Here is a 23003-nt window from a genome sequence, read left to right as displayed (position 1 = left end):
TACAAACAAGCCTAAATATATCCTCCCTGAGCTGAAACAATAATTCAGCTTGTGCTCCTGGTGGAACCGAAGGTAGCATTTTCTTTCAGAGGTTAGAAATTATGCCTAATATATGCAATGTTTCTCTTTTGTAATGCTAATTAAAACAAAGACTGAAGTAGACAGCCAATTTGGGTTGTTTATGCTGAACTACCAGCACCGCCCTTCCTTTTCATCAAAACAAAATACCAAACCAGCTTTGGTTTGCACTGAGGTTTACTGCTGTTCCCTCCATTTTTAGATCAAAAAAGAAATATCTGAATGTAATACTAGGTGAATGTTAATTGTCAGATTTACCCTAGTACCTTATAGATATCTATATACACCACTGCAGTTTAGATGCCCAACTGGAATTTTAGATGGCAAACCTAAATGTCTGACTATTTATTGCTTAAAACCAGAACTTTACCCTCCTTTAGCACAATGTAATGGGAACAGTGCTGGCTTGGGAGGAAAAAGATATGGCCAGGGCACTGATACTTGTCTTATTTATTTATTTAAATCAGAGATTTGGATCAGGATATGATTGTGCGCTTGAAATGCCTCCTACTTTATGGAGTCCCTATTGTGGCGCAGTGGAAACAAATATGACTAGTAACCATGAGGACGCAGGTTTGATCCCTGGCCTCGCTCAGTGGCTTAAGGATCCAGCATTGCCATGAGCTGTGGTGTAGGTCACAGATGTGGCTTGAATCCCACGTGGCTGTGGCTGTGGTGTAGGTGGGTAGCTGTAGTTCTGATTTGATGCCTCGCCTGGGAACTTCTATACGCCCTGGATGCAGCCCTAGAAAAACAAAAATAAATAAATAAATTAAAAAAAAGAAAAAAGAAATAAAAAGAAATACTTCCTACTTTCTTAAACTGAAGATTTATTAGCATGTCATTTTTATTTTTTGTTTATAAAGCATGGAATGAGCAAGTAATTTCCTTCTAAGCTGTTCCAGAGAGTTTGACTTGAAATAGTGTCAAAAAGGAAGTACAATGCCATTCAGGCTTCTGCCACTCATGTTACAGAAGGCACCGATTTCCTTCCTGATAAAGGGAGCAGAACAAACAGTTATCTCCCTGTACAGCCCTGGCAGAGCCCACCAGGGTCCACATCCTTAGAGGGGCATTCAAGCACCAAGGATACAAAGACAATGATTCTACTCTTCCCTGTGGCACAGTGTATTCTGATCACAGCATTTTCATCAAAATGATGGCTCTTGCTTATAGGAGATATTTGTTTCAAATCTTTATTTAGTAAATCAATGTCTAAAAATTATTTACTTATTAAAATTAAGTCAACTAAAAATTTTAGTGTTTGCTCATATTTGTTTACTTGTCTCCCCCCACTTGCCAACATCAGGGTAGACAGTGGGGGACTCTAGGGACGGGACTTAGGTAGAGTATCTTGTGTCTATCAAAGTCCTATGCAGTAATCCAAGTCCATCATCCCAAGCGGTTCCCAGGTCGGTCAGCAATATGTGTGGTTGTAGCATCAGTGGTGATGGTGAGGATGGTAGTGGTGAAATTAGTTATAGTACTATCAGCAGTAGCAGTAGCTAACATCCACAGGAGGGAGGTACTTATGCTGCACCAGGCACCAATTGAGTAGTTTTCATGGATTAGTTCATTTAATGCTTACTCCAACTTTATGGTCCATTTTACAGATATGGTATCTAAATCCTAAAGGTATAAACTACTTTTCCAAGGCTGTACAGCTACTTAGACATATAACCAATATCTGAACTTTGAAATTTTCTAACTAGAAATTTGGAATTGGGGCTCTGAAATATTACTAGAGTCTGGATTCTCATGGAGGGTAAAAACTCAGATTCTCTTTTAGAGATATCCTTTCTTGTGAATGAACAGCATGGAGCTGGAAGAAATTTCATATGATGTCTAGTTTCTGTTTCTTATCCTGTTTAAATTCCTCCTTCTGAATTCCACAAGACGTCTTAATAACACTTGGATTTTTTTTCAAATCACCAATTTAAGCTGTTTTATGTAACTTGAAAAAAAAAACTCAAATAACACTATTGATTTAAGCAACATGATATCTTATAAAATAATTATCATCATCATTACTATTTTGAGGAATAGACTAAGGCTTTCTCTAAAATGCTTTCTCATCCTTTATAATAATGTAATGTAGGGAACTCTGCCAAGTCATATAATGAGCAGACATCTGGATTATATAAATTTTATATAACTATGTAAGATTAGATTCTGGAGCTTAATCAGATAAGGTTTATTCCTTTCAAAACGCTGTTTTACAAAAATTTAGGATGTGCTATATTTCATATTATTAAATGCCTCACAACTACTTAGTTACTGAATATGAATACCTTACGAACATGAAATTTAAAAATTCAAAGATCAAAAAAGAGTTGACCCAATCTATCGCCTTGGCCAAGTATAAAATTTGGTTTTAATTACACTAATTAGAAAATAGACTTTAAAAACTGTGCATGATTTTCAACAGGATAGTAATGTAACTTTTTATATTTCATAATCAGCTACAGAACTATGAAATTCCCCATTGGTATCATTGCTAATTTATATGCCTCATATTTATATATGGCATTAGCTCTGATCAATAAAATAAAAATGTCCACTTGCCTTTCTTTGTGTGATGCACAGAGATTAAAAGATGAATAGACTCTGTGTCCACTCCATAATGTAGTCGTGAGTCCTGAAATCAGTCATCTGATGTTTGAGAACAATGTCTTGTATAATTTCATTATGACTGGTTGTTGACTCAAATCCAACAGTACTGCCAGTCTTGATGACACTGCCATCTAAGGTTCTGGTTCCCAACAACCATGCTTGTATGTTTTTCGTTGACGCCATCATGCCATCAATAGAGATATGACCCATGGAAGCATCTAAATAATTAAAGTTGTTTTTGCTTATGTTTCCTTTATGTTAAAATGACTGATGATTTTATATTTCTATATGTTTATTTCAGCCAATTTTGATAAGAATTTGAGATGGGCTGAAAAATATGTAGGTTATAAGATACATATGGAAATCACTCTAGCGCCATGTTTCTTAAAACAGGGAGGCATTGTTGCCTCTAGGAACATTTATCAATTTTTAGAGACAGGTCTTGTAACTGGGGTGGAGAAGTGTGCCTGGCATCTAGTGTATAAAAAATCAGCAATGTTGCTAAATATGTTACCAGGTATAAGAAAGTAATCTTTCACCTAAAGTGTTAACATATTGAAGTTGTGGAAACTAGGACCTTCTATATAACCTAAATAGGTATTTTTAGTTATTTTGGTTGATGATGGAGTCAGATGTGAGACTACTCTCTTGCAGCTACTCACAGATAGGGAATTGCATGGTAACGTCAGCTATGAGCCCCTTAGAATGTAAGGGCACTCTAAATTCAAATAAATTATTTTTTGATCAAGTTGTTCCTCACATGGTCAGATCTTTGTAATTTATGCCAGAATAAGAAGTAACAATTTTTTTTCTTTAAATTTAATGATGATTATTGAAAATTCCAAACAATAAAGTGAGAACAGTATTGCTAATCAATGTTAATTGTTTTCATAGATTATCATACATTTGAGTCAAAGTACTTAGCAGAATTTTTGTTAATTAGCTTTCATGCGAGGTCTGAAATGTAAGAAAAATAGGTATTTTTACTCCAACTTTGCATATGGCAATTATGTGTCTCATATGAGTAAACAGCCAGGAGCCAGAACTACTTCTGTAAATAGGGTAATTTAATTGTGTAACACTTGAAGTGTCATGGCCCTATGCACGAAAAGACGATTTTCATTTGCAACACCAAGCAGGAACTGACTCTGCTCATTACAGGGTGAAACGATAAACCTTCCCAAGGGACAGTGTGGCAGAAAATGTTGATTGTGACAGAGAAGGTGACACATGGAGAAAAATATTTCAAAACACAAAATAGCTGCAGCACAGGAAGGCCATTCCTGGCCCTGAAAAGTAAACCAGGCAACTTACATTTGATAGAGCATACTGGGGGGGCAGCAAAATCCCCATGGTAATCACGTGAAAAAGACTATGTTTAAAGGGAACTTTATGCTGATATTGGTCACTTCCTTTTTTAAGTGCAGATAATTCTTGGCCTGTTCTAGTAAAAGAATGCCATAGGACACAGTGGGAAAAATATCCATGATGCTAGAAAACGTGAGAAATGGGCCAATAAGAAGTATACGTATTCTCCTTATTCTCAGGAACCTTAGGGGACTGTTCTGATTCAGATTCCTGTCATCTCTTATCAAAATTCTTGGACAAAGTGGCCTAAAATGTGCTTCTGCCTTCAGGACCCCCATCTCTATCATACATGCACACATAAGCAGAAACACAATTTTAAATTGAAGGCAATTCTGAAAAGATAATAATGAAATTCAAAAATAAAGATTAGGTCTCAAATTCACGATTCTAATGTGTTACATGTGTTTCCCACTTTTCACTTCTTTTTATTATTTTTGTTCTAACAGTGATCAAACAATTTTAAATTCTAATTTGTTCTCTTACTATAAAAATAACATTTCCGTTTGCTTATAATCTCCATTACTAACTTTTTTATGGATATATAATTTTCAATGTTGCTATTGTGTCTCAAATTTACTACTGAGAAGAACGTGTTAATGAAACCTTGCTTACTGCTTTTTTCCTTTATTTTTAGGTAAAGATGCTCATTATACTGTTATTTATTCTGAACAATTATGATGTTTCTGAGAAGTCTCTAACAGAAAATCATTATTATATATCAACATACAGAACTTCCCCCACCTGTTTTATGAAAATAACCAAACTGCTCTTCAAAAAAATGATGTATCAGTTAACATGTGATTCTGATAATACATGAAGATAAGTTTTAAAATATCTTCATTTGCACTTACTGTTACCTTTATTATTAGCTTTTATTAATTTAAAATGACACAGTTAACGTATCAGTTGAGTCAGAGTTTTGCATGATGAGCTTAACGCTAGGTTTATATTAGAATTTAGAAAGGCTCGCACTTGTATATACCCTGCGTTTTTCTTGACATATTTTTTGTTTGTGACCTTTCGTCAAAAATAGCTGTGGATCACTTATGTGCAAGACTTTGTGATAGCCCTACAAAGAAGAAAAATATGTGGTCTCTGTCTTCCATAAGTTTGTAACCGGTAGGAAAAACAAGTTGCATATTCAGATAAATTATGATCATGTGAAACATGATAAATGAAAGAAAAGAGATGGTTATAGCAATGAAAGTTTAGGAATGGAGAATAAAATAGAAAACCCTGTTTTTAAGTATTTAAGCTGTCCCTTCAAGAAAGAATAATTTAGCAAAGGAAGACAGGGCAAGCAGGATGGAAAAACCCAAGCAAACGAACAGAGGCAGAAAACACAGAGCAGTGCCTTTAAAAGAGAAGAAGACTTGTACCCAACAAAATTGTAGTGTAAATGTGTGGGTATGTGTACCCATTTTAAAAAGTGGTCCAACCTAGAAACTATAATACTAAGTGAAGTTAGATGGGGAAATACAAACATCATATGATATCACCTATATGTAGAATCTAAGGAAAAAAAAAAAAAGGATACAAATAAACATTTTTGCAGAATAGAAACAGACTCACAGATTTTGAAAAACTTGTGGTTACCAAAGGGGGATAGGTCAGGGGTGGGGTGGGAGGGGTGGACTGGGGGTTTGGGATTGGCATATGCCCACTGAGATACACAGACTGACTGGCCAATGGGGACCTGTTGTATAGCACAGAGAACTCTACCCGGTATTCTGTGATAATCTACGTGGGGAAAAGAATCTGAGGGAGAATGGATATGTGTATAGGTATGACTGGGTCAGTCCATTGTACAGTGGAAATTATCATGACTTTGTAAATTAACTGTTCTTCAATAAAACTTAAATAAATAAATAAATAGTGGTTCAGGGGCCTTCATCACATTTTCAGAGCCCATCACTGACTATATTGTTAACATATGTTTGCATGTATGCATATACACAGGCTTGAAGCAATAAGTAGAGAGAGGGAATTCTCAAGATAAGTGTAGATTTATTCAGTTTACAAATTAGTAGGGATAAGATTAGCTCCTAAAACCCAACATCTTGGGTCTATTTTAATACCTAACATCTTAACTTATTTTCATATTAATGTTTAAGGAGATAGATTGAAACTCATTCCATTATGGAAATAATGTCTTATGCATGATAACTGTATTTTTCCCTTACATTTTTTCACTTATTTTTTTTTCCATACAGATCTTTCGAAATGGATCCAACCCAAAACCTATAAAGAATAATGTATATCTGCATGTGTATATTTATATATTTAATTTTATTATATATATAATAAATTAGGACACTAAGACCAAAATTACTGAATAACTTCTTCAAGTGCAACAACTAGACAGAGGCAGAGTTGAGACTTATCTCTGGAAATATGCCTCCTAATTCCATGCTTCTTGTACCATATTACCCACCCTACAGGGCAAAGTTACTCGGAGTTTGGGGGTTGCACATATGGGTTCTTAATGCATTTGAAGGTCACTTTAACTACTGTTGACTCCCATTTCTCACATCTGTGTACCCTGTGGCTTCCCTCTTTTCCTGGTCTTCTTTGCCACTTCTCCAGCTGTTTTCTTTTTAAACATTTTTAATTTTTTTTATTTTTGGAAGTTTCAAAAAAGTGACTTCATTTTTTTTTATTGTAGTAAGAACACTTAGCATGTGATCTATCCTCTTTTAAGTGTAGAGTTCAGTATTGTTAGACACAATGTGGTACAGCAGATCTCGAGATTATTTATCTTGCATAACATACACTTTGTACTGGTTGAATAACAACTTGCCCCAGCCTTTGGCAAGCACCCTTTGACTCTTTGCTTCTATGACTTTGGTTGTTTTAGATGCCTCATGTAAGTGGAATCATTCACTATTTGTCCTTCTGTGAATAGCTTATTTCACTTAACACAGCAACCTAAAGGTTCTTCTACATTGTTGCATATGGCAGGATTTCTTTCTTCTTTTAAGGCTGAGTAATATCCCCTTGTATGTATTTGCTTCAGCCACTCACCTATTGATGGACATCGAGGAAAAAAATTACAGTAATTAACACTGTATTGCACTGGCATAAAGATTTCCTTTTGTTTTCTTAAAAGACATTTGACTCTTACTCCCTTTCTCTTTCCAATGACCATGGCTTTTGACAATCGATGATTCCATGCTCTAAGGTACATTTCTCATTGTACAATGTTTGTTCCAAAATATACTTTTCTCCTTCATTTATAAGATTCCTGGAAACTAACACGGTCAATCTCTTCATCCTTTCGATTGCAGGTATTTACATATTTTTTGAACTAAAGAACTGAGTAAATGAAAGGGAAGAGATTGGAAAGGCCAGTAAAGAATATAATAGAAACACAATTACTAATTTCTAAAGCGTCTCAAATATAATAAAGTTTCCTCTTGACAATTTAATGATGCAGAATAGAATAAGTTGGTAGAACTGTCATTTGAAAATAGAAAATTAAGGTTTTATAAAAAATATTGTATGATCTTGGTTATTATTCAGCTCTAAAGTGAATCCACAAGGTCTTTAGCAGCCTAGGGATTTCAAATGCATATATTTTGTTGCTCTTCCAAGAAATTCAGCTATTACACTGATGTCTGTCACTACCTGGAACAGGATGTGAAAGTATCTTTAGTGTTTCGTTTACCATTTTAGCTATGGCTTCTCAAATTTCTTTTGACATTTTGTCAAGGGGGAACCAATTCTTCTATATGCTTTAAAACATGCAATTCAGAAATTTGTCAAAATTCATTTGAAAATGTTGAGAGAAGAGTCCAACTTTTTAAATTTTTTTTAATTAAAAAAATTTTTATTGTTATTTCCCTAATACAATTTTTTTTTCTACTGTACAGCATGATGACCCAGTTATCCATACATGTATACATTCTTTTTTCTCCCATTATCATGCTCTGTCATAAGTGACTAGACATAGTTGTCAAGGCTACACAGTAGGATCTCATTGCTAATTTTCATCAACTCTAAGAGTGTTCACTAATCTTAGAATTTTGCTTATATTCCCCTACAAGGACCAGATAAGATGGTTTCATGTTATACTGTGAGAGTAAAGGATCCTGGCTGATATTGATAAGACAAGCACAGGCTTGTCAGAGGCCATATAAGAGCTGGGCACACTTAGATCAAAAGTTTATAGCCACATATTTGTCATGTCATTAAGCTCCAGATAAAGTGAGTGACTTGCCTTAGTTTGCTGGCATTTTCCCAGTTTAGAACTGAATATCCTACATCCTGAAAATAATGAGTTCTGGGCAAATTTAATATAGAGATGGTTGGTGACTTAAGATGATGCAACAACAATACTCATTCAGTAGACATCGTACTTGGAATTTTCAGTTTTGATCTTTTCCCTGACTAGCGATATGCAATACGATACTCTCTTGTGATGCCGAGCAGCTGAAGCTCCCAGTCAGCCACACCATCACCAGAGTAAACAACTGATACGCTTAGAGTCATCCCGTACCTAACCATTCTGTTTTTCACTTTACAGTGTTTAATAAATTACATGAGGTATTCCAATACTTTATAATACAATGGGCTTTGTGTTAGATAATTTTGCCTGACTGTATGCTAATCTAAGTTTTCCAAGCACACTTAAGTAGACTAGGCTAAGCTATGATGGTGGGTAGGTTAAGAATCTTAAATGTTATTTTTGACTTAATCTTTTCTACTTTTTATTGGGGACACAATTCCATCATAAGGAAGATCTGTAAACACATGTGTGTAAATATACATATAACAGCCTGAAAGAATACAGAATGCATTATAGTTATTATCGACAGTGGTCAGGTTATACATTTTTTACATGTTCTTTGATGGAAGGGGAGGGAGATGAATAAAAGCAAATGAGCATTTCTTTTAAAAAAAAAAACAGTATTTAAAAAATATTTTTTTGTCTTTTTAGGGCCACACCAATGGCATATGGAGGTTCCCAGGCCAGGGGTCGAATCAGAGCTGTAGCCACTGGCCTAAGCCAGAGCCATAGCAATGCCAGATCCAAGCTGCATCGTGACCTACACCACAGCTCATGGCAATGCCACATCCTTAACTGCTGAGCAAGACCAGGGATTGAACTGCAACCTCACGGTTGCTAGTCAGATTCACTTCTGCTAAGCCACAATGGGAACTCCAAAAACAGTTATCTTGAAAACAACTGAACATTCTAAACAGTACAGATAGGGGCATGCATTTTGTAGTAAAGCCTATGTCCACCAATGGTAGCATGAAAATATTTGTAGTGAGAGTTTAATCAATACTTTCATATTTATTTTAACTTAGAGACTTATCTATTTATTCAGCTTTAGCAAAGTCAAACCCAAATGGGGTATAATTTCTGAGTTATCTTGTCATGCACACTAACAGGGACTAATTTGCTTAGTCAGCCTTTGGATTCTAATGACTATGGATTCTCACTTCCCATTTGGCCTTGCACAAAGCGCTTTCCCCTTAGAATCTCAATTTCCTGTCCTTTAGAAGTTTGGGATTGGAATAAATGGCTTTCGCAGTCTCTGATATGCCATTTTGTTTTGGTTTTCTATTTTTGCGTGGAAACAAATTGCGTATCTCTACATTTATACTATCCAAGAAGAGAGCAAGGAGGTGACTCTGGGGAGGAATGGAAGCAAAGAGAATAATAAAGGCCCCATAAATCATGCATAATAGAATGTGCTGCTAAAAGGCATTGCGATGCTCTGAAAGAGAGAATTGCCCTTGGTGTGGGCAGGATTTGACCTTCTCTGCTTTGCTGTAACATCAACTTTGAGTCCTAAATTCATAGAAACACATAATCCTTCCACCTGTACCACCTGTACTCTGAAAATTTGTCAGGCAATGATGTTGTTATTTAGGTGCATAGGCTCCAAAAGGTGAACAGATTCCAAGAAATAACATTAGCTTGGCTAAAACCATAGACGATGGTGAATTGAAAGACATTAACTGAAATTCGGTCTTAGGCTCTTTCTACAATGCAGTCCAAGTCCAACCCTTCTTTCCTTCCTACCCAAACACAACAAAAGCACAGGATGGGACTAGCGAAAGGTGAAGTGTGAGAAGATTTCTGGCTCATCTGTGCCCCAGGTGGGTAGAATATGCTGATCCCACCTTGGAGTGGAGTTTTATTGCTATTATGTGTTTGAAACATTTATTTGTTATTTCTTTCACATAACCAACACTTGTTGAACATCGATTATGTTCCAGACACTGTGTGAAACACCAAGGATATAGATACCAAGAAAGACTGTGAAAATTAATGGGAGAGTAAAAGAAACCTACAAATATAATTACACTGATATGTTGTAAAAATCAGGATCTATAAAAATTTTTGAATTAAAAACGTGGAAAAAATTGGAAGGAATAAGAATTTTTGCTCAGAAGTTATTACTGTGCAATGTTAACAGGGAGAAAAGATCTCCAGTTTATACCACAGTGGAAAACCTGGTGGAGCCAAGAGACAATCCAGGCAATTTGCTCCAGGATTCATGTTCTTAATCTCTCTGCTCTGCAGCTTCATAGCCATCAGTAGCTGTCATTTAACTAACAGTAATAATAACAATAGCTAAAAATGTATAGAGCACATACATGTACATTCTCTTAATTATCACATTTAATCCTCATTACAATTTTATGATGTAGGCACCCTTTTAAATTTTATTTTACAAATGGAAAACAAATTAAGAAAGATTAAATAACTTGCCCAAGGGTCACAGAGCTGGAAGACACAAATCTAGGATCCCAGCCCAGTTCTGATTAACATTAGGAACTGTTGTTTTAATCACCAACTTATATTATGCTGCTGGCATGTCACATAAGCCATTTCCTCTCATAATCTATGTCTCTTTCCCTACTATTGAGCATATGTTTGGTGAATAGTTCAAATTCTGATTTTCAAATGAGCCAACATCTTTTTATGGAAACATTAGTTGAATTTTACAGTGTATTAAACTATCTGTTATTGATATGCTATTTTAATAAAAATAAATTTTGTTTTGATGTTTTTTATTTTTAACAAAGTATTGAGTGAATGAGAACTTGATATGTGATTAATGTGCATACAAGATTCCTTTTGCTTTGAATCAAGTCTACAAGAGGGCTGACACGGACCACTGTGGAGGAGAAGGATTCCTCAATGGTTGCCACACTAACACAGAAGGCTGTCTCTCACATCCCCTCAACAACCCATCACTATTCTTGAGAATCAGTGACTTTTTTTTTTAATGTCTTCTTAGGGTCACACCCATGGCAAATGGAGGTTCCCAGGCTAGGAGTTGAATTGAGGCTGTAGCCACTGGCCTACGCCATAGCTGCAACAACATAGGATTCCAGCTGTGGCTGCAACCTACACCACAGCTCACACAATGCCAGATCCTTAACCCACTGAGCAAGGCCAGGGATCAAACCTGCATCCTGTGGATGCTAGTCAGCTTCATTTCCGCTGAGCCACTATGGGACCTCCAGAACCCTTGACTTTCATCTTAGATTCTCCCGAGTATCTTCCAAAGAAGACTTTTTTCCTGATACTGGTTCAATTTCCATCGTTTCCACCTAACTAAACACTCTATTAATGGCAGAAGCTTTGTCTGATGTGTTCCCAGCTCTCTCTCCAGTATTTAATAGAGTATGATACCCTAAAATATATTTTAAATTCAACCATGCCTCTTCCCTTTCACAACATCAATATTTTTCATCTTCTGTATCTCTACTCTTATTCTTTAACCATCTCTATTCTACAGAGTATCCAGAGAGAAGTTTTAAAAGCATAAAGTAGATCATACCACCCTCTTAAAAGCCTCTAGTGACTTCCATTTGCATTTGGCATAAGTCCAAGCTGTGTAAGCCGACATACGCAGAAAGAGCACCCTTTGTCCTCTTCAATTTCATATCTGCCACCATCGCCTTTTTCACAGAAAAAAAGCAGATGCCTCAAAGAGACCAAAGCTATATCCACATCTCCAAACATTTGACCCTACTGTTTGTACTGAAATATTTTTTTTTCTTTTCTTCTTTGCTTTTTATTTATTTTATTTTATTCTTTTGCTTTTTAGGGCCGAACCTGCAGCATATGGAGGCTCCCAGGCTAGGGGTCCAATCAGAGCTACAGCAGCTGGCCTGCACCACAGCCACAGCAATGCCAGATTCAAACTGGGTCTGTAACCTACACCACAGCTTATGGCAATGCCAGATCCCTAACCCACTGAGCAAGGCTCAGGATTGAACCCTCAACCTCATGGTTCTTAATCGGAAGGGAACTCATGAAATATTTTTCTTGATTACTTGACCGGGTCCCTCTTATCATCCAGGTCATAGAGTACGTTTTACCTCTCCAGACAGGTCTTCTCAAATAACCCTTTCTAGCCTCTCTATCCCCTTTCTCAGTTGTCTTATTTTTATTGTACATGTTTTATTAACTTAAAGAAATAAGATGAATTATGACAGTGATATTTTATTTTACTAGAATGTCTATTCGGTAAAACAGAAAATGTGACGGTCGTCTTCTGAGCACTTAGAGTTCAACGGTTAATAATGCCTGGCCAATAGTCAACATTCAAATGTTAATGGAATTATTGAAACATGAATGTACGTCTATCCTAGAGATAGGCTCATGTGAAGTGTCATCAATAGAAAGGACCAGGTGGATAGTGGACATCAGATAGCATTTGGATACATGCCTTTTTAGGGGGATGTGAGGTACTATCTCTTTGCCTAGCCTATGTGGCTCTCAATGGGTATGCAATAACATTTAGTTTTTATCATATTTTCTCTTCTAGAAATGTACACCTGAATGGAGAGACACAGTTACAGATGGCAGTTGAAAACAATCATTTGAAGGAAATAAAGGCAGCAAAAACTCAGACTGAAATTTCTTCTGCTAGCCTGTGTCATCTTTCAGATGCCCAACATATTCAAGGCAGCATGTCTTTTACTTGTGAAAGCTTATCAGAGTTGTTTTCCATTGCTAAGAACCACAAGACTGACATAAATAATGTGAGGGATGTGACAGCAACAGCTGCAGGAGAAGCAGAGGGATTGAAGTATCAGGAAAGATGAGTTGGGGTAACAAGTGAACTGTTGGAATTTTGTCAGTGGTGTTTCAGTGACTCTAGCAAAACCCTTGACAATTTAAGTAGGACTTGTACTTTTGTGGGCAAATAAGTTTTATTTAAAGGAGAGTAAAGTGATGGACAATGAGAGGCACGTCAGTGGCCTCCAGTTAATGCCAAATGTGCTATAATTATTTTTTGAAAAACAAAAAATAGATAAAAGTATAAACAAAAGAAATCTCCTTTTGAAGTTTTCTGTATCACTCTGACACTCTAAATATTGCATCTAAGTTTTTCCCAAGATCTCCTATTTACATTTTAAATAGCCAAAGAATGCAAATATCTCTATTCTGCATCTCTGAAAATGTATGGTACAGAATCAAAATGAGCTTCTTTGGGACTCATCTTAAATTTCTCCTTGATCTGTATTTCCCAAAAGTCTCTATGATTTGGGTCAATTGATTATTGACACTTAATGTCTTCATTCTTCAGATGGGGATTTGATATAAGCAGAACCCATTTAGAACAAAGGCAATTTCATTACACAGGATAATTATATTTTTGGATATAATTGTCTCCATTGGGATCTCATAAAAACCTAAAGCAACAGAAACATTAAAAGGCTATGGATAAGCCTTCTATTAATCAAGATGATTTTTAATAAAGAAAATTTCTATAATATAAGGAAATGTTTCCTTGGATCATATAACTATGAAACAATGATTTTCCTATTCTTTTTCATTTACTCCCTTGCATACTTATTCAGTGTTTAATTACAGCCCAGGTAGTAGTTTAACCCTATTAAAACTATTAATATTGTTAGGCAATTAAAATTCACTTAACAGACATAGCTTCTTTTACATGCTTGCCTCTCTGTAATTGTAACATGGGAGATGCCTGACCTTCAACATCAATATAACTAACACTTGTATAGTGTGTTCTGGTTTACAAAGTGCATTTACTTCTATTCACTCACCTGATTATCTTTTGAAATCTGCGCTAAACATCAGTCTGTGCATTTTACAAGTAAACAAAATAGAGCTCAGGAGTTAAAGGACCTATCCAGGATCATGTAGTCAGCAAATGAAAGAGCAGGGGTTTGAAGCTACATCTACAGCGTCTCAAAGTTCACATTATTTTTTCCAAATCATAGGAAAGTTGTCCTCATACAAGGCTAAATTGTACTTGGGGAGAAAAAAAGCATGGTCAACAAACCAATTCCTCTTCCTCGACTCTGGAAAAATAAATTGCTGTTTTGCATGAAAATAATGAATCCATTGCCCTTGTATTACTCTGATGCTGATGCTCTATCAGGAAATAGGCATCTCCAAATAGACTTAGGGTTTCTCTTTTTATCTCAACATAGTCTCGTCACTATTACTATTATTGTAATTTTTTTATGATAAATAGGTGCAATCCTAAAAGGCAAGTGTTTTCTCACAATAACCAGACAGGATGATGAGTGTTTCATACATGCATGACTGACAGGCAGAGGAAACCTGGGAAGTGAGTTAGCACACCCCACTCAATCATGCCATTTCAAATCTCCAAGCTGACTTTCAGCACACAGCGGCTTCTAGTGTTTCTCAGGAACAGAACAGTAATCCTGAATGTTATAAATAGGTTGTTTGGTCAAAATATTGACAACCTAATTGAAAAATATATATCCTACTGTTTCACTGTTTGCTAGCCAGTGAAATGAGACAGAAACCCCAAGGAATCACAGAAGGCTTCATATGACCTGCCACTTTGACTTATGTAACCGCATCACCCTGGCGAATGAAAGACCTTGTTTATTTTTAGTTTCTTATTTCTGCCCATCAGCTTGGTCTGTGAGGCAACTGTAAACAACAAATGTTGAGAAGACAAAAAAAGTTGTTAAAACTTTCTTGCCACAAGTCTTCATCTAGGTTCTTCTTAAAGGGACAAGGGAACACAATTATTGGTCTGTCTTCACCTCGCCCCAAATCTACACAACAGAACAGGGAATATTCCCATGGCTGGAAATAAAGTATTGAAATGGCTAATGAACACAATCAAGGTTGTGTAAGAGGATGGGGACTTGGGGAGCGTTCTTCACAGCCTGACATCCTGACTGATTCATTATTCATATCTCTACCTATGTATGTACAAAAGTGGAATTTGTTGACTACTTGGTTTTGTCATCCTAAAACATGTATTGAGCACTATTCTGGGCAAAGTAATGGAGAAGATTCAAACCTGAAAGAAAATCAGAGACTGTAATACTCACCAAGTGCTTATGAAATCTCGCTACCCAAAGGAGGCTTCATGGAGTCCCATTGACACACTGCTTAATTTCTCTAAGCTATAGTTTCCTCCTATAAACTGGGGATAAATTATATTTACTTTGAGTCTTTTCATAAGATAAGCCTAGTAATATATCCTGGTATAGCATCTAGCTCAACACTTTCAATCTTTAAGTCATCCCTAAGTAACCCTAAGTCTGACACTTTTTTCCACCACACTATACTGTATCTGAAATTAATATATTAATAAAATATAGTAATTAATACAATTGTTAATTATAATGATAATTATATTTATGTTAAATTTAATTGAATATTAATGTAATTATTAAATATTAATTATATATACATGTCTTTTTAGAGTTGCAGGTGTGGTATATGGAAGTTCCCAGGCTAAGGGCTGAATTGGAGCTGTGGCTGCCAGCCTACACCACAGCCATAATAATAATGGATCCAAGCTGTGTCTGTGACCTCCACCACAGCTCCTGGCAACACCGGATCCTTAACCTGCTTAGTGAGGCCAGGGAGCGAACATGCATCCTCATGGATCCTAGTCAGGTTCATCACCACTGAGCCATGACAGGAACTTCTGAAATGAATATTCTTGAATTCCTTTTGGGTGTGGCTGGCAATTCCCCCACCCCAAACTTCTTGCTCATTATGTCTTATAGTAGAGACTACTAAAATATTCATTATTCTGTCTTTTAATTAATAGTAACTTAGTTGTAAGTGGAAACTAATGTGCTTTACTTAAAACAAAATAAAACCAAACATATAACAAACACTACATTTGAAAGAGATTTCATGGAATTCCTTTCTGGCAACTCCTGTTCGCATGAAATTGTATAAAACTTAGTTCCATCCTGTTGCACAAATAGAGAACGGAGATGTGAGACAGCAGATAAAATATTTGATGGACACTGTTAATTAATATACCCATCCTGAACTTTTTCTGGAATAAATAAAAACAGGGTTATATATATTTTACTACACTAAAAAAGAGAGTATAGCCAAAGTAAAAAACAAAAACAAAAAACATGAGGTATTAGAACATGAAGTTTCCTGTGAAGAGAAACTGCATTTTCTTAAGAGAAATCTTATGTAAATAGAAGGCTTTCAGAAAGAACATCTTCTACTCTTTCTCCCATATCCTGTATGGAATATGGGTATGACACCTGGAAATGCATCATCCTTTGCTTTTTACCATGAGTCAACTAAAGTGAGAAAATTTTCAATTCAGGGCAGAGATACTGATCCCAACAGAACTCATTGGCCATTGAACCAGTAATAGCAGCCACCCATTCAGAATGCGAGTTGTAAAAGCAGTAAACCTCTAGTCATTGAAGCTGCCAGTTCTTAAGGTTGAAACCATTCCTAATGAATACACTTAGTTATTCAGGCTGTATTGGATCCCAAACACACTTCTGGTTCCAGAAACAAGTTCCAATCTCTACACTACCCCTCTTAGGTTGTTTAATCTTTTCTTTTCTTTGAAGCCCCCTAGTCGAGATGCCTAGCTCTCTTTTCCATAGATCAATTCAAGAAGCCCAAGTAAGTAGGAAAATTACATGATTCTTTGTTTAACAGAGCACATCTTCAGAGTTGGCTGAGTGTCACAGGAGAGCACTGAACAGGCCACCCAATCTTAGAGCTGATATTAGGAAGGCCTGTGTGTGAAACGCTTATCTAATGCAGTGTTTCCCAAGCCCGTTGCATTAAACATTGAGTATCCTAAGGAGAGAAAAAAGGAAGAGAAGGAGGGAGGGGAGGGCAGAGGGAGAAAGGAAGAGAGGGAGAGAAAGGAAGAGAGGGAGAGAAAGAGAGAGACAGAATGCAAGAGAAAGAGAAAGAGCCATTTCCTGGCCTCTCTCCAAAGCAACAGAATTTGTGGTGGGAGAAGAGAGTTGATGGCACGCAATCCGAGAGAATAAGACACATATTTATTTTTATAGAAAATGCTCCATCTGGGTCAGTGATTTCCAAGGTCGATTTGACAGTTGAAGGAACTTAGGCCCAAATAAGGGAATTAACAACACCTTTGGGGTCAAAGTGATCGATGACAGAATCAATATTACAATCCTATATCCAGGCTACCTTCCTCAAATGCATTCCATTGAGTACCTGCCTAGTAAGGTCCTTGGAGAGACTTCTTTCTGGTCCCCTCTCTATGAGGCAATGAAAACTGACTATTTGGACTTTTCTTTGCACATCTCCCAAGCAAATTTCACATGTACAAACTAAGACTCATTTTTTACCCACAGATAAATAGGAAGGGAAGGGAGGAGGCGAGAATGGAGGCAGAAATGTTAAAACTCTATGTGAGGTAGAGACATCATTAAAATCTGTAGGTGAGCAAAGTGAGACTCAATCCAAGTAAATTATCTAAATTCACAAAGCATAAGAATAACAGAGCTAGGATTACAAATAATCTGAATGCTTTCCATCTCTTTGTTGCTTTGTCAATGTTATGCAGCTACTAAGGAAGACATGGCTTGCTGCACACATTGTTCTAGTAAATATAGGACTATGACATTGGGATCTGAAATCCAAAACAGCCTTGGTATTCTTTCCTTGAAGGTTCTCTCAAAGGTAACTGAAGCCTAAATGTCAGAGATAGATTTTAGAATTAGTTTTGTTCAAGTTAGAAATCACATAGTGTTTTTCTTAATATTTGCACCGAGTTCGCAGAAAACTAGAGAAAGCAGAAGCTCCATATTGGTGCTGTTTTTAGGGTCTCTATTTTAGTTTTTCTTCCAAGTGTTCCCCTCATCTGTAGCCCACAGTCCTCCCAACTGCACAGAATTTAAGTCAAAAGGAAGATGAAAAAAGACAGTCTACCTTTGACTACTAATTCTACATTCCTTCCAAATGAAAATGGTCAAATATGAATTGCTATACAGAACAAGTTTGCCTGGGGAGGAACAAGACAGGACAATCAATTAAGTTAAACATTTTTCCAAGCCTCATTCTTCCAGTATTACACAATTGTCTATACTCCTGCAGAGAATCATAGAGTTATTTGAATAAATCTTGATTTTCCAATTTTTAAAGAGAAAGCCAAATTCTGTGATCTCTAAAGCGCTGCAAAGACATGCGACCTACCAAAAGTCATATAAGAGCACCTCCGTCTCCAGCTTTGGATGATAAAACAGAACCTAACTGGAGCCCCTGGTTGTGCTCCTGCTCTCTTAAAACTCTTTCCATACAGCATGACTTTAAAAAACTAAACCAGGTGAGATTGTTCTTCCGAAGCCCTCCACTGTTTTTCCCTCACTCTTAAAACTGAATCCACACTCCATGAATGGTCCACAATGTGTGACAATTTGGCCCTTGAAACCTTCTTTGTTCTCTTGTTTAGTCCCATCTCCTTTTTCTTATGCCCTAGCACACTGATGTCTCTTACTCAACACAACTTGACTCTGTCTTAGAGCCCTTCGCCCGCTATTCTCCCTTCCAGCAAAGTTCTTCCCAAGTCTCTCTGTGGGAAGAGAGACCTCCTGCTCAGGTCTCTGGTCCCAAGTTCCTACCTCTAGGAGACCACCTCTGTTCACCTTACATCCTTCCCTTAAAAAAAAAATGGATAAAATACACCTAACTAAAAATGCCATCTTACCCATGTTTAAATACACAGTTTAGTAGTGTGAAATACATCACTGTGGAACCCATATCCAGAATTGTTTCATCTTGCAAAACTGAACTTCCCATTAGATAACAACTTCCCATTTCTCTCTCTCTTCAGCTCCTCGGAACCACCATTCAATCTCAGTTTCTAGGAGTTTTACTACCCTATATACCCCATATAAGTGGAATCATATGGTTATTTGTCTTTTGGAGACTGGCTTATTTCACTTAGCATTAGTCCTCCAGTTCATCCTTGTTGTAGTATGTCTCAGAATTTCCTTCCTTTTTAAGTTGAATAATTCCATTGTGTGTATATACATATAATATTTTGCTTATCCATTCATTTGTTGGCTATTATGAACAATGCTGTTATGAACAGGGATGTACAAATATCTACTGGAGACTTGCTTCCAATTCTTTGTATCCAAAGGTGAGTTTCTGATCATAACGTAGTTCTAAATTTTTAAGGAACTGTTTTCTACTGTGACATCACCACCAATGGTGCACAAGTGTACAAATTTCTCCACATCACTGACAAAACATGTTATTTTCTATTTTTGTGATAGCAAGCATTCTAGCGGATGTGCAGTGATATCTCATTATGATTTTGACTTTGACTTCCTTAGTAGTTAGTGATGTCGAGCATTTTTTCCGTTTAATCATGAAAGGCTGGCATATCTTTGGCAAAATGTCTATTCAAGTCTTTTTAAACATTTCATAATAGTCTATGTCTAATATTGGTAAATACAGGTTGTTTACAATGTCGCCCTATTATAATTATTGATATAATAATACCACTGTACATAAATATTGATTGATAATTCTGACTTCCCCCCTCAGGGAAAGTTTCCTAGGAGCAGAATTATAAATACTATATCAAAGCATATGGGCATTTTCTAAGATTTTGATTCATGTTTCCAACAGTTTTGGAGAAGTGATGCACCAATTTATACTCCCACTAGCCAGAGTATAAAATAAATACCTCTACTTTAGGGATACAGTAGTAAGGGTGTACAAAACTGAAAACAAAAATCTACTAATTCAAGAGCTGATGAAATGTCCTCCTATCTTGTCCTGACCCACTAGACTGTTTGCATTTCACTTTCTATAAATTGGCTTTATTAACTCAGATAATGGGGAAATGTGGTGCTAAGAGACCGCTCAGGAGCTGAAATTCACGTATCAGTCTATTCTGTGCTTGTCATGATTATTTGGACACAGTTTCTAAAGAACATACAGGGATTCAAGCACATCATCACCTGGAGACAGTAATGACTGATCCCGTCTCAGCTGAGCATGCATGTTATCTGGTCTTGGAATATGTCAAAGCCAGAGAGATTGATGCTGAGGCACATTTGAGGACTTACCGAAGATATGGGTATTACTGATTAATTTCAGAAATTTAGGATTCAAACTTTTGTGTCCTGGTAGCACACTTTTATATATTGTTCTAGAATTTCCTGTGGTATTATGAGAGGGGTTAAAAGCCAGCCATAGACCAGCCATTGATATTAGATGTAACCTATCTCATAATGTCTATAAAAATAATTCATGGCTATTTCACTATTCTTGGGATTGCCACAATGTCTTATGCAGCAGTTGGTTTGCAGCCAAGGCAATAAAGAGCTCTATTCACTCCATTCCTTCATTTGTAAAATGTGAGCACTGCATTCATGATTCTCAAACTGAGTTCCCTAAGGTCACAAGAGGTGCTGTCATTGAATAGGTCATTATATTTTTCTGGGAATGGAAGATGACCTATGTAAGATGCCATAACCTGTACAATTCTTTCTTTAAAAAAATGACAATGTGGAGTTCCCTTTGTGGCACAATGAGATTGGCAGCATCTCTGGAACACTGAGACCCAGGTTTGAACCTGGCACAGTGGGTTGAGGATCCAGCATTGTTGCAGCTACAGTGTAGGTCACAATTGTGGCTCGGATCTGATCCTTGGCCCAGGAACTCCGTATGCCATGGGATGACCAATAAAAAAACATAAATAAATAAAATGGCAACGGTCTTGGAAACTACTAGACTAGTGTCTTTCTAACTCTGAATAAATGGCTCTCCATTTCCCTTCTACATCTCATTACAATTAGCAGCTAATGTTTCAGGCCATAGAAAAAAGATGAATTTCTAATTAGTTACATTTTTTTTTCTTTTTAAGTCCTGGTATGTATTTTCATAATACCCATGTTACCCATGTACCTCATACGTCAGTTGGAGTTTCTACCCTCTTTCAAATAGGTGTACTGATAAATTCACTCTTTAATCTCTATGGAAACCAGAGCCCTGTGGTAGGCAGGTTTTGGCACACGAACATTGCACAGAGAATGGAGAAGGGTAGAGAGCCACCAACCCTTGATTACTCTGCTTCAGTACAGCATCTGTATGAGCTATCCCTGTTTCGAAAAGTATTAGAGGAAATCATTTTCTCAGATTCCCTTAAGAATCCTGTTTCACAGAAGGCACTGTGCAGTGTAATATATTTTATAAAATATAGAAGAATGGGTTTGTGCAGGGATTGTGGGAGTTGGGGCAGAATAGGAAATGCACTTAATCACTACCACAACAACTTCAACATGCACGTTGAGTATATGGTCTTTAAAAGAGACTCTGGTTATTTCACCATGGAAAACAAAAGGCAAAACAAAACTAAACAAAACAACCTTAACAGATTTTCAGTCATCACTGACCACTTCAGATCCTCTCAAGATATCCTCCCTTCACTCTCTTTCCCACTTCTTTTCTTTTCTCATGCCCACAAGGATTGCCAAGAAGTTGGGAGAGTCTTCTTACTCAATAAGGAAGAATCATTCATTTCTCTTGCATGCTTTCTGCTATAATCTGCTCCAGGCCCACCTTCATACATCCAAACCAAAGGCAAATCAAAGCAGCACAAAGAGAATTTCCAGTTAACAGGATTCGCTCTTCCACAAAAAATTCTGATTGGAAATAATTATGTTGTCTTGATGCTACAGATTTTTTTTTTAATTCTAAATTTTCTTTAGGAAGACCCACAAATGATGCCCATAATTATATGAGTCTTATCGGTATTATCTCACATGGGTCATGTTTTAAGTATGCCCTATGCTGTGCTGCTTACTCTTAAAACATTTTGTTTCAAATAGTTTTCCAAAGGTATTGTGCCCTTCAGTGTCCCAAATGTTTCTTTTAATAACCCTCTTCCCTGATCTCAAATGATTCAGTATTTTAAGTGGCCATTGAAAAGCTATGTCAAATCCATTTGTAAAAGCTTTATTAAGTTTAACAGCAAAATCTCATAAGTTTGGCTTGGTTAATCTATCAATTTAAGGCTCATTAAGATAAGGAATGACAAAGCTGGAAGAGAATGCCTCTCTTTTCTTTGAAAATACTTATAAAATCAAGCACTCAGCTGTTTTCTCATTGTATGCTACTTTGGAAATGTCAGGTGAGTTTGAACTGTCAAAAGCCATCAAAAATACTGCTGAGGTTGCAAAGGAAGCAATGACTACCTAGGGGAAAACACAGTAAACTATAGGACCCAGGAGTCTGCTTTTCTCTAAAGAAGGGAAGTAAGTCTTGAAAGGGCAAGGTTGGAGAGCCAACTTCTTCCATGTGAAGTCTATAGATTATGTATCAGTTGTGGGGCTGTGGTGAGGGGCAACATACCGATGGAGCATAACTGTCTTGTAACAACCTTCCTTGCTTCTAGGGTCCCACTGTTTCCACTCTATCCTGCCCATCTCTGCCACTTGTATCTTCCCTAAAAAACCCAGAAGGCCTCTCCTTATCCTTCCCCCACAAAAAAACAAACAAATGAACAACAACAAAAACCTTCTACTGTCTTTTGGAGGAGATTTGCCCTGATACTGTGCAAAGGTGGACATTTGAGTGAAATAAATAGCAAGTTCTGAAGGCTGGATGCAATTCTACATAATGAACCTTAGAATAATTACCCAGATGCTCTGGATGTTTTAAAGCTCTTCTGAAAGCAGAGCTT

The sequence above is a fragment of the Sus scrofa genome, chromosome 6 (genome assembly GCF_000003025.6).
Source record: "Sus scrofa isolate TJ Tabasco breed Duroc chromosome 6, Sscrofa11.1, whole genome shotgun sequence".
Classification (NCBI taxonomy): Eukaryota; Metazoa; Chordata; class Mammalia; order Artiodactyla; family Suidae; genus Sus; species Sus scrofa.
This window is presented reverse-complemented; position numbering follows the sequence as displayed.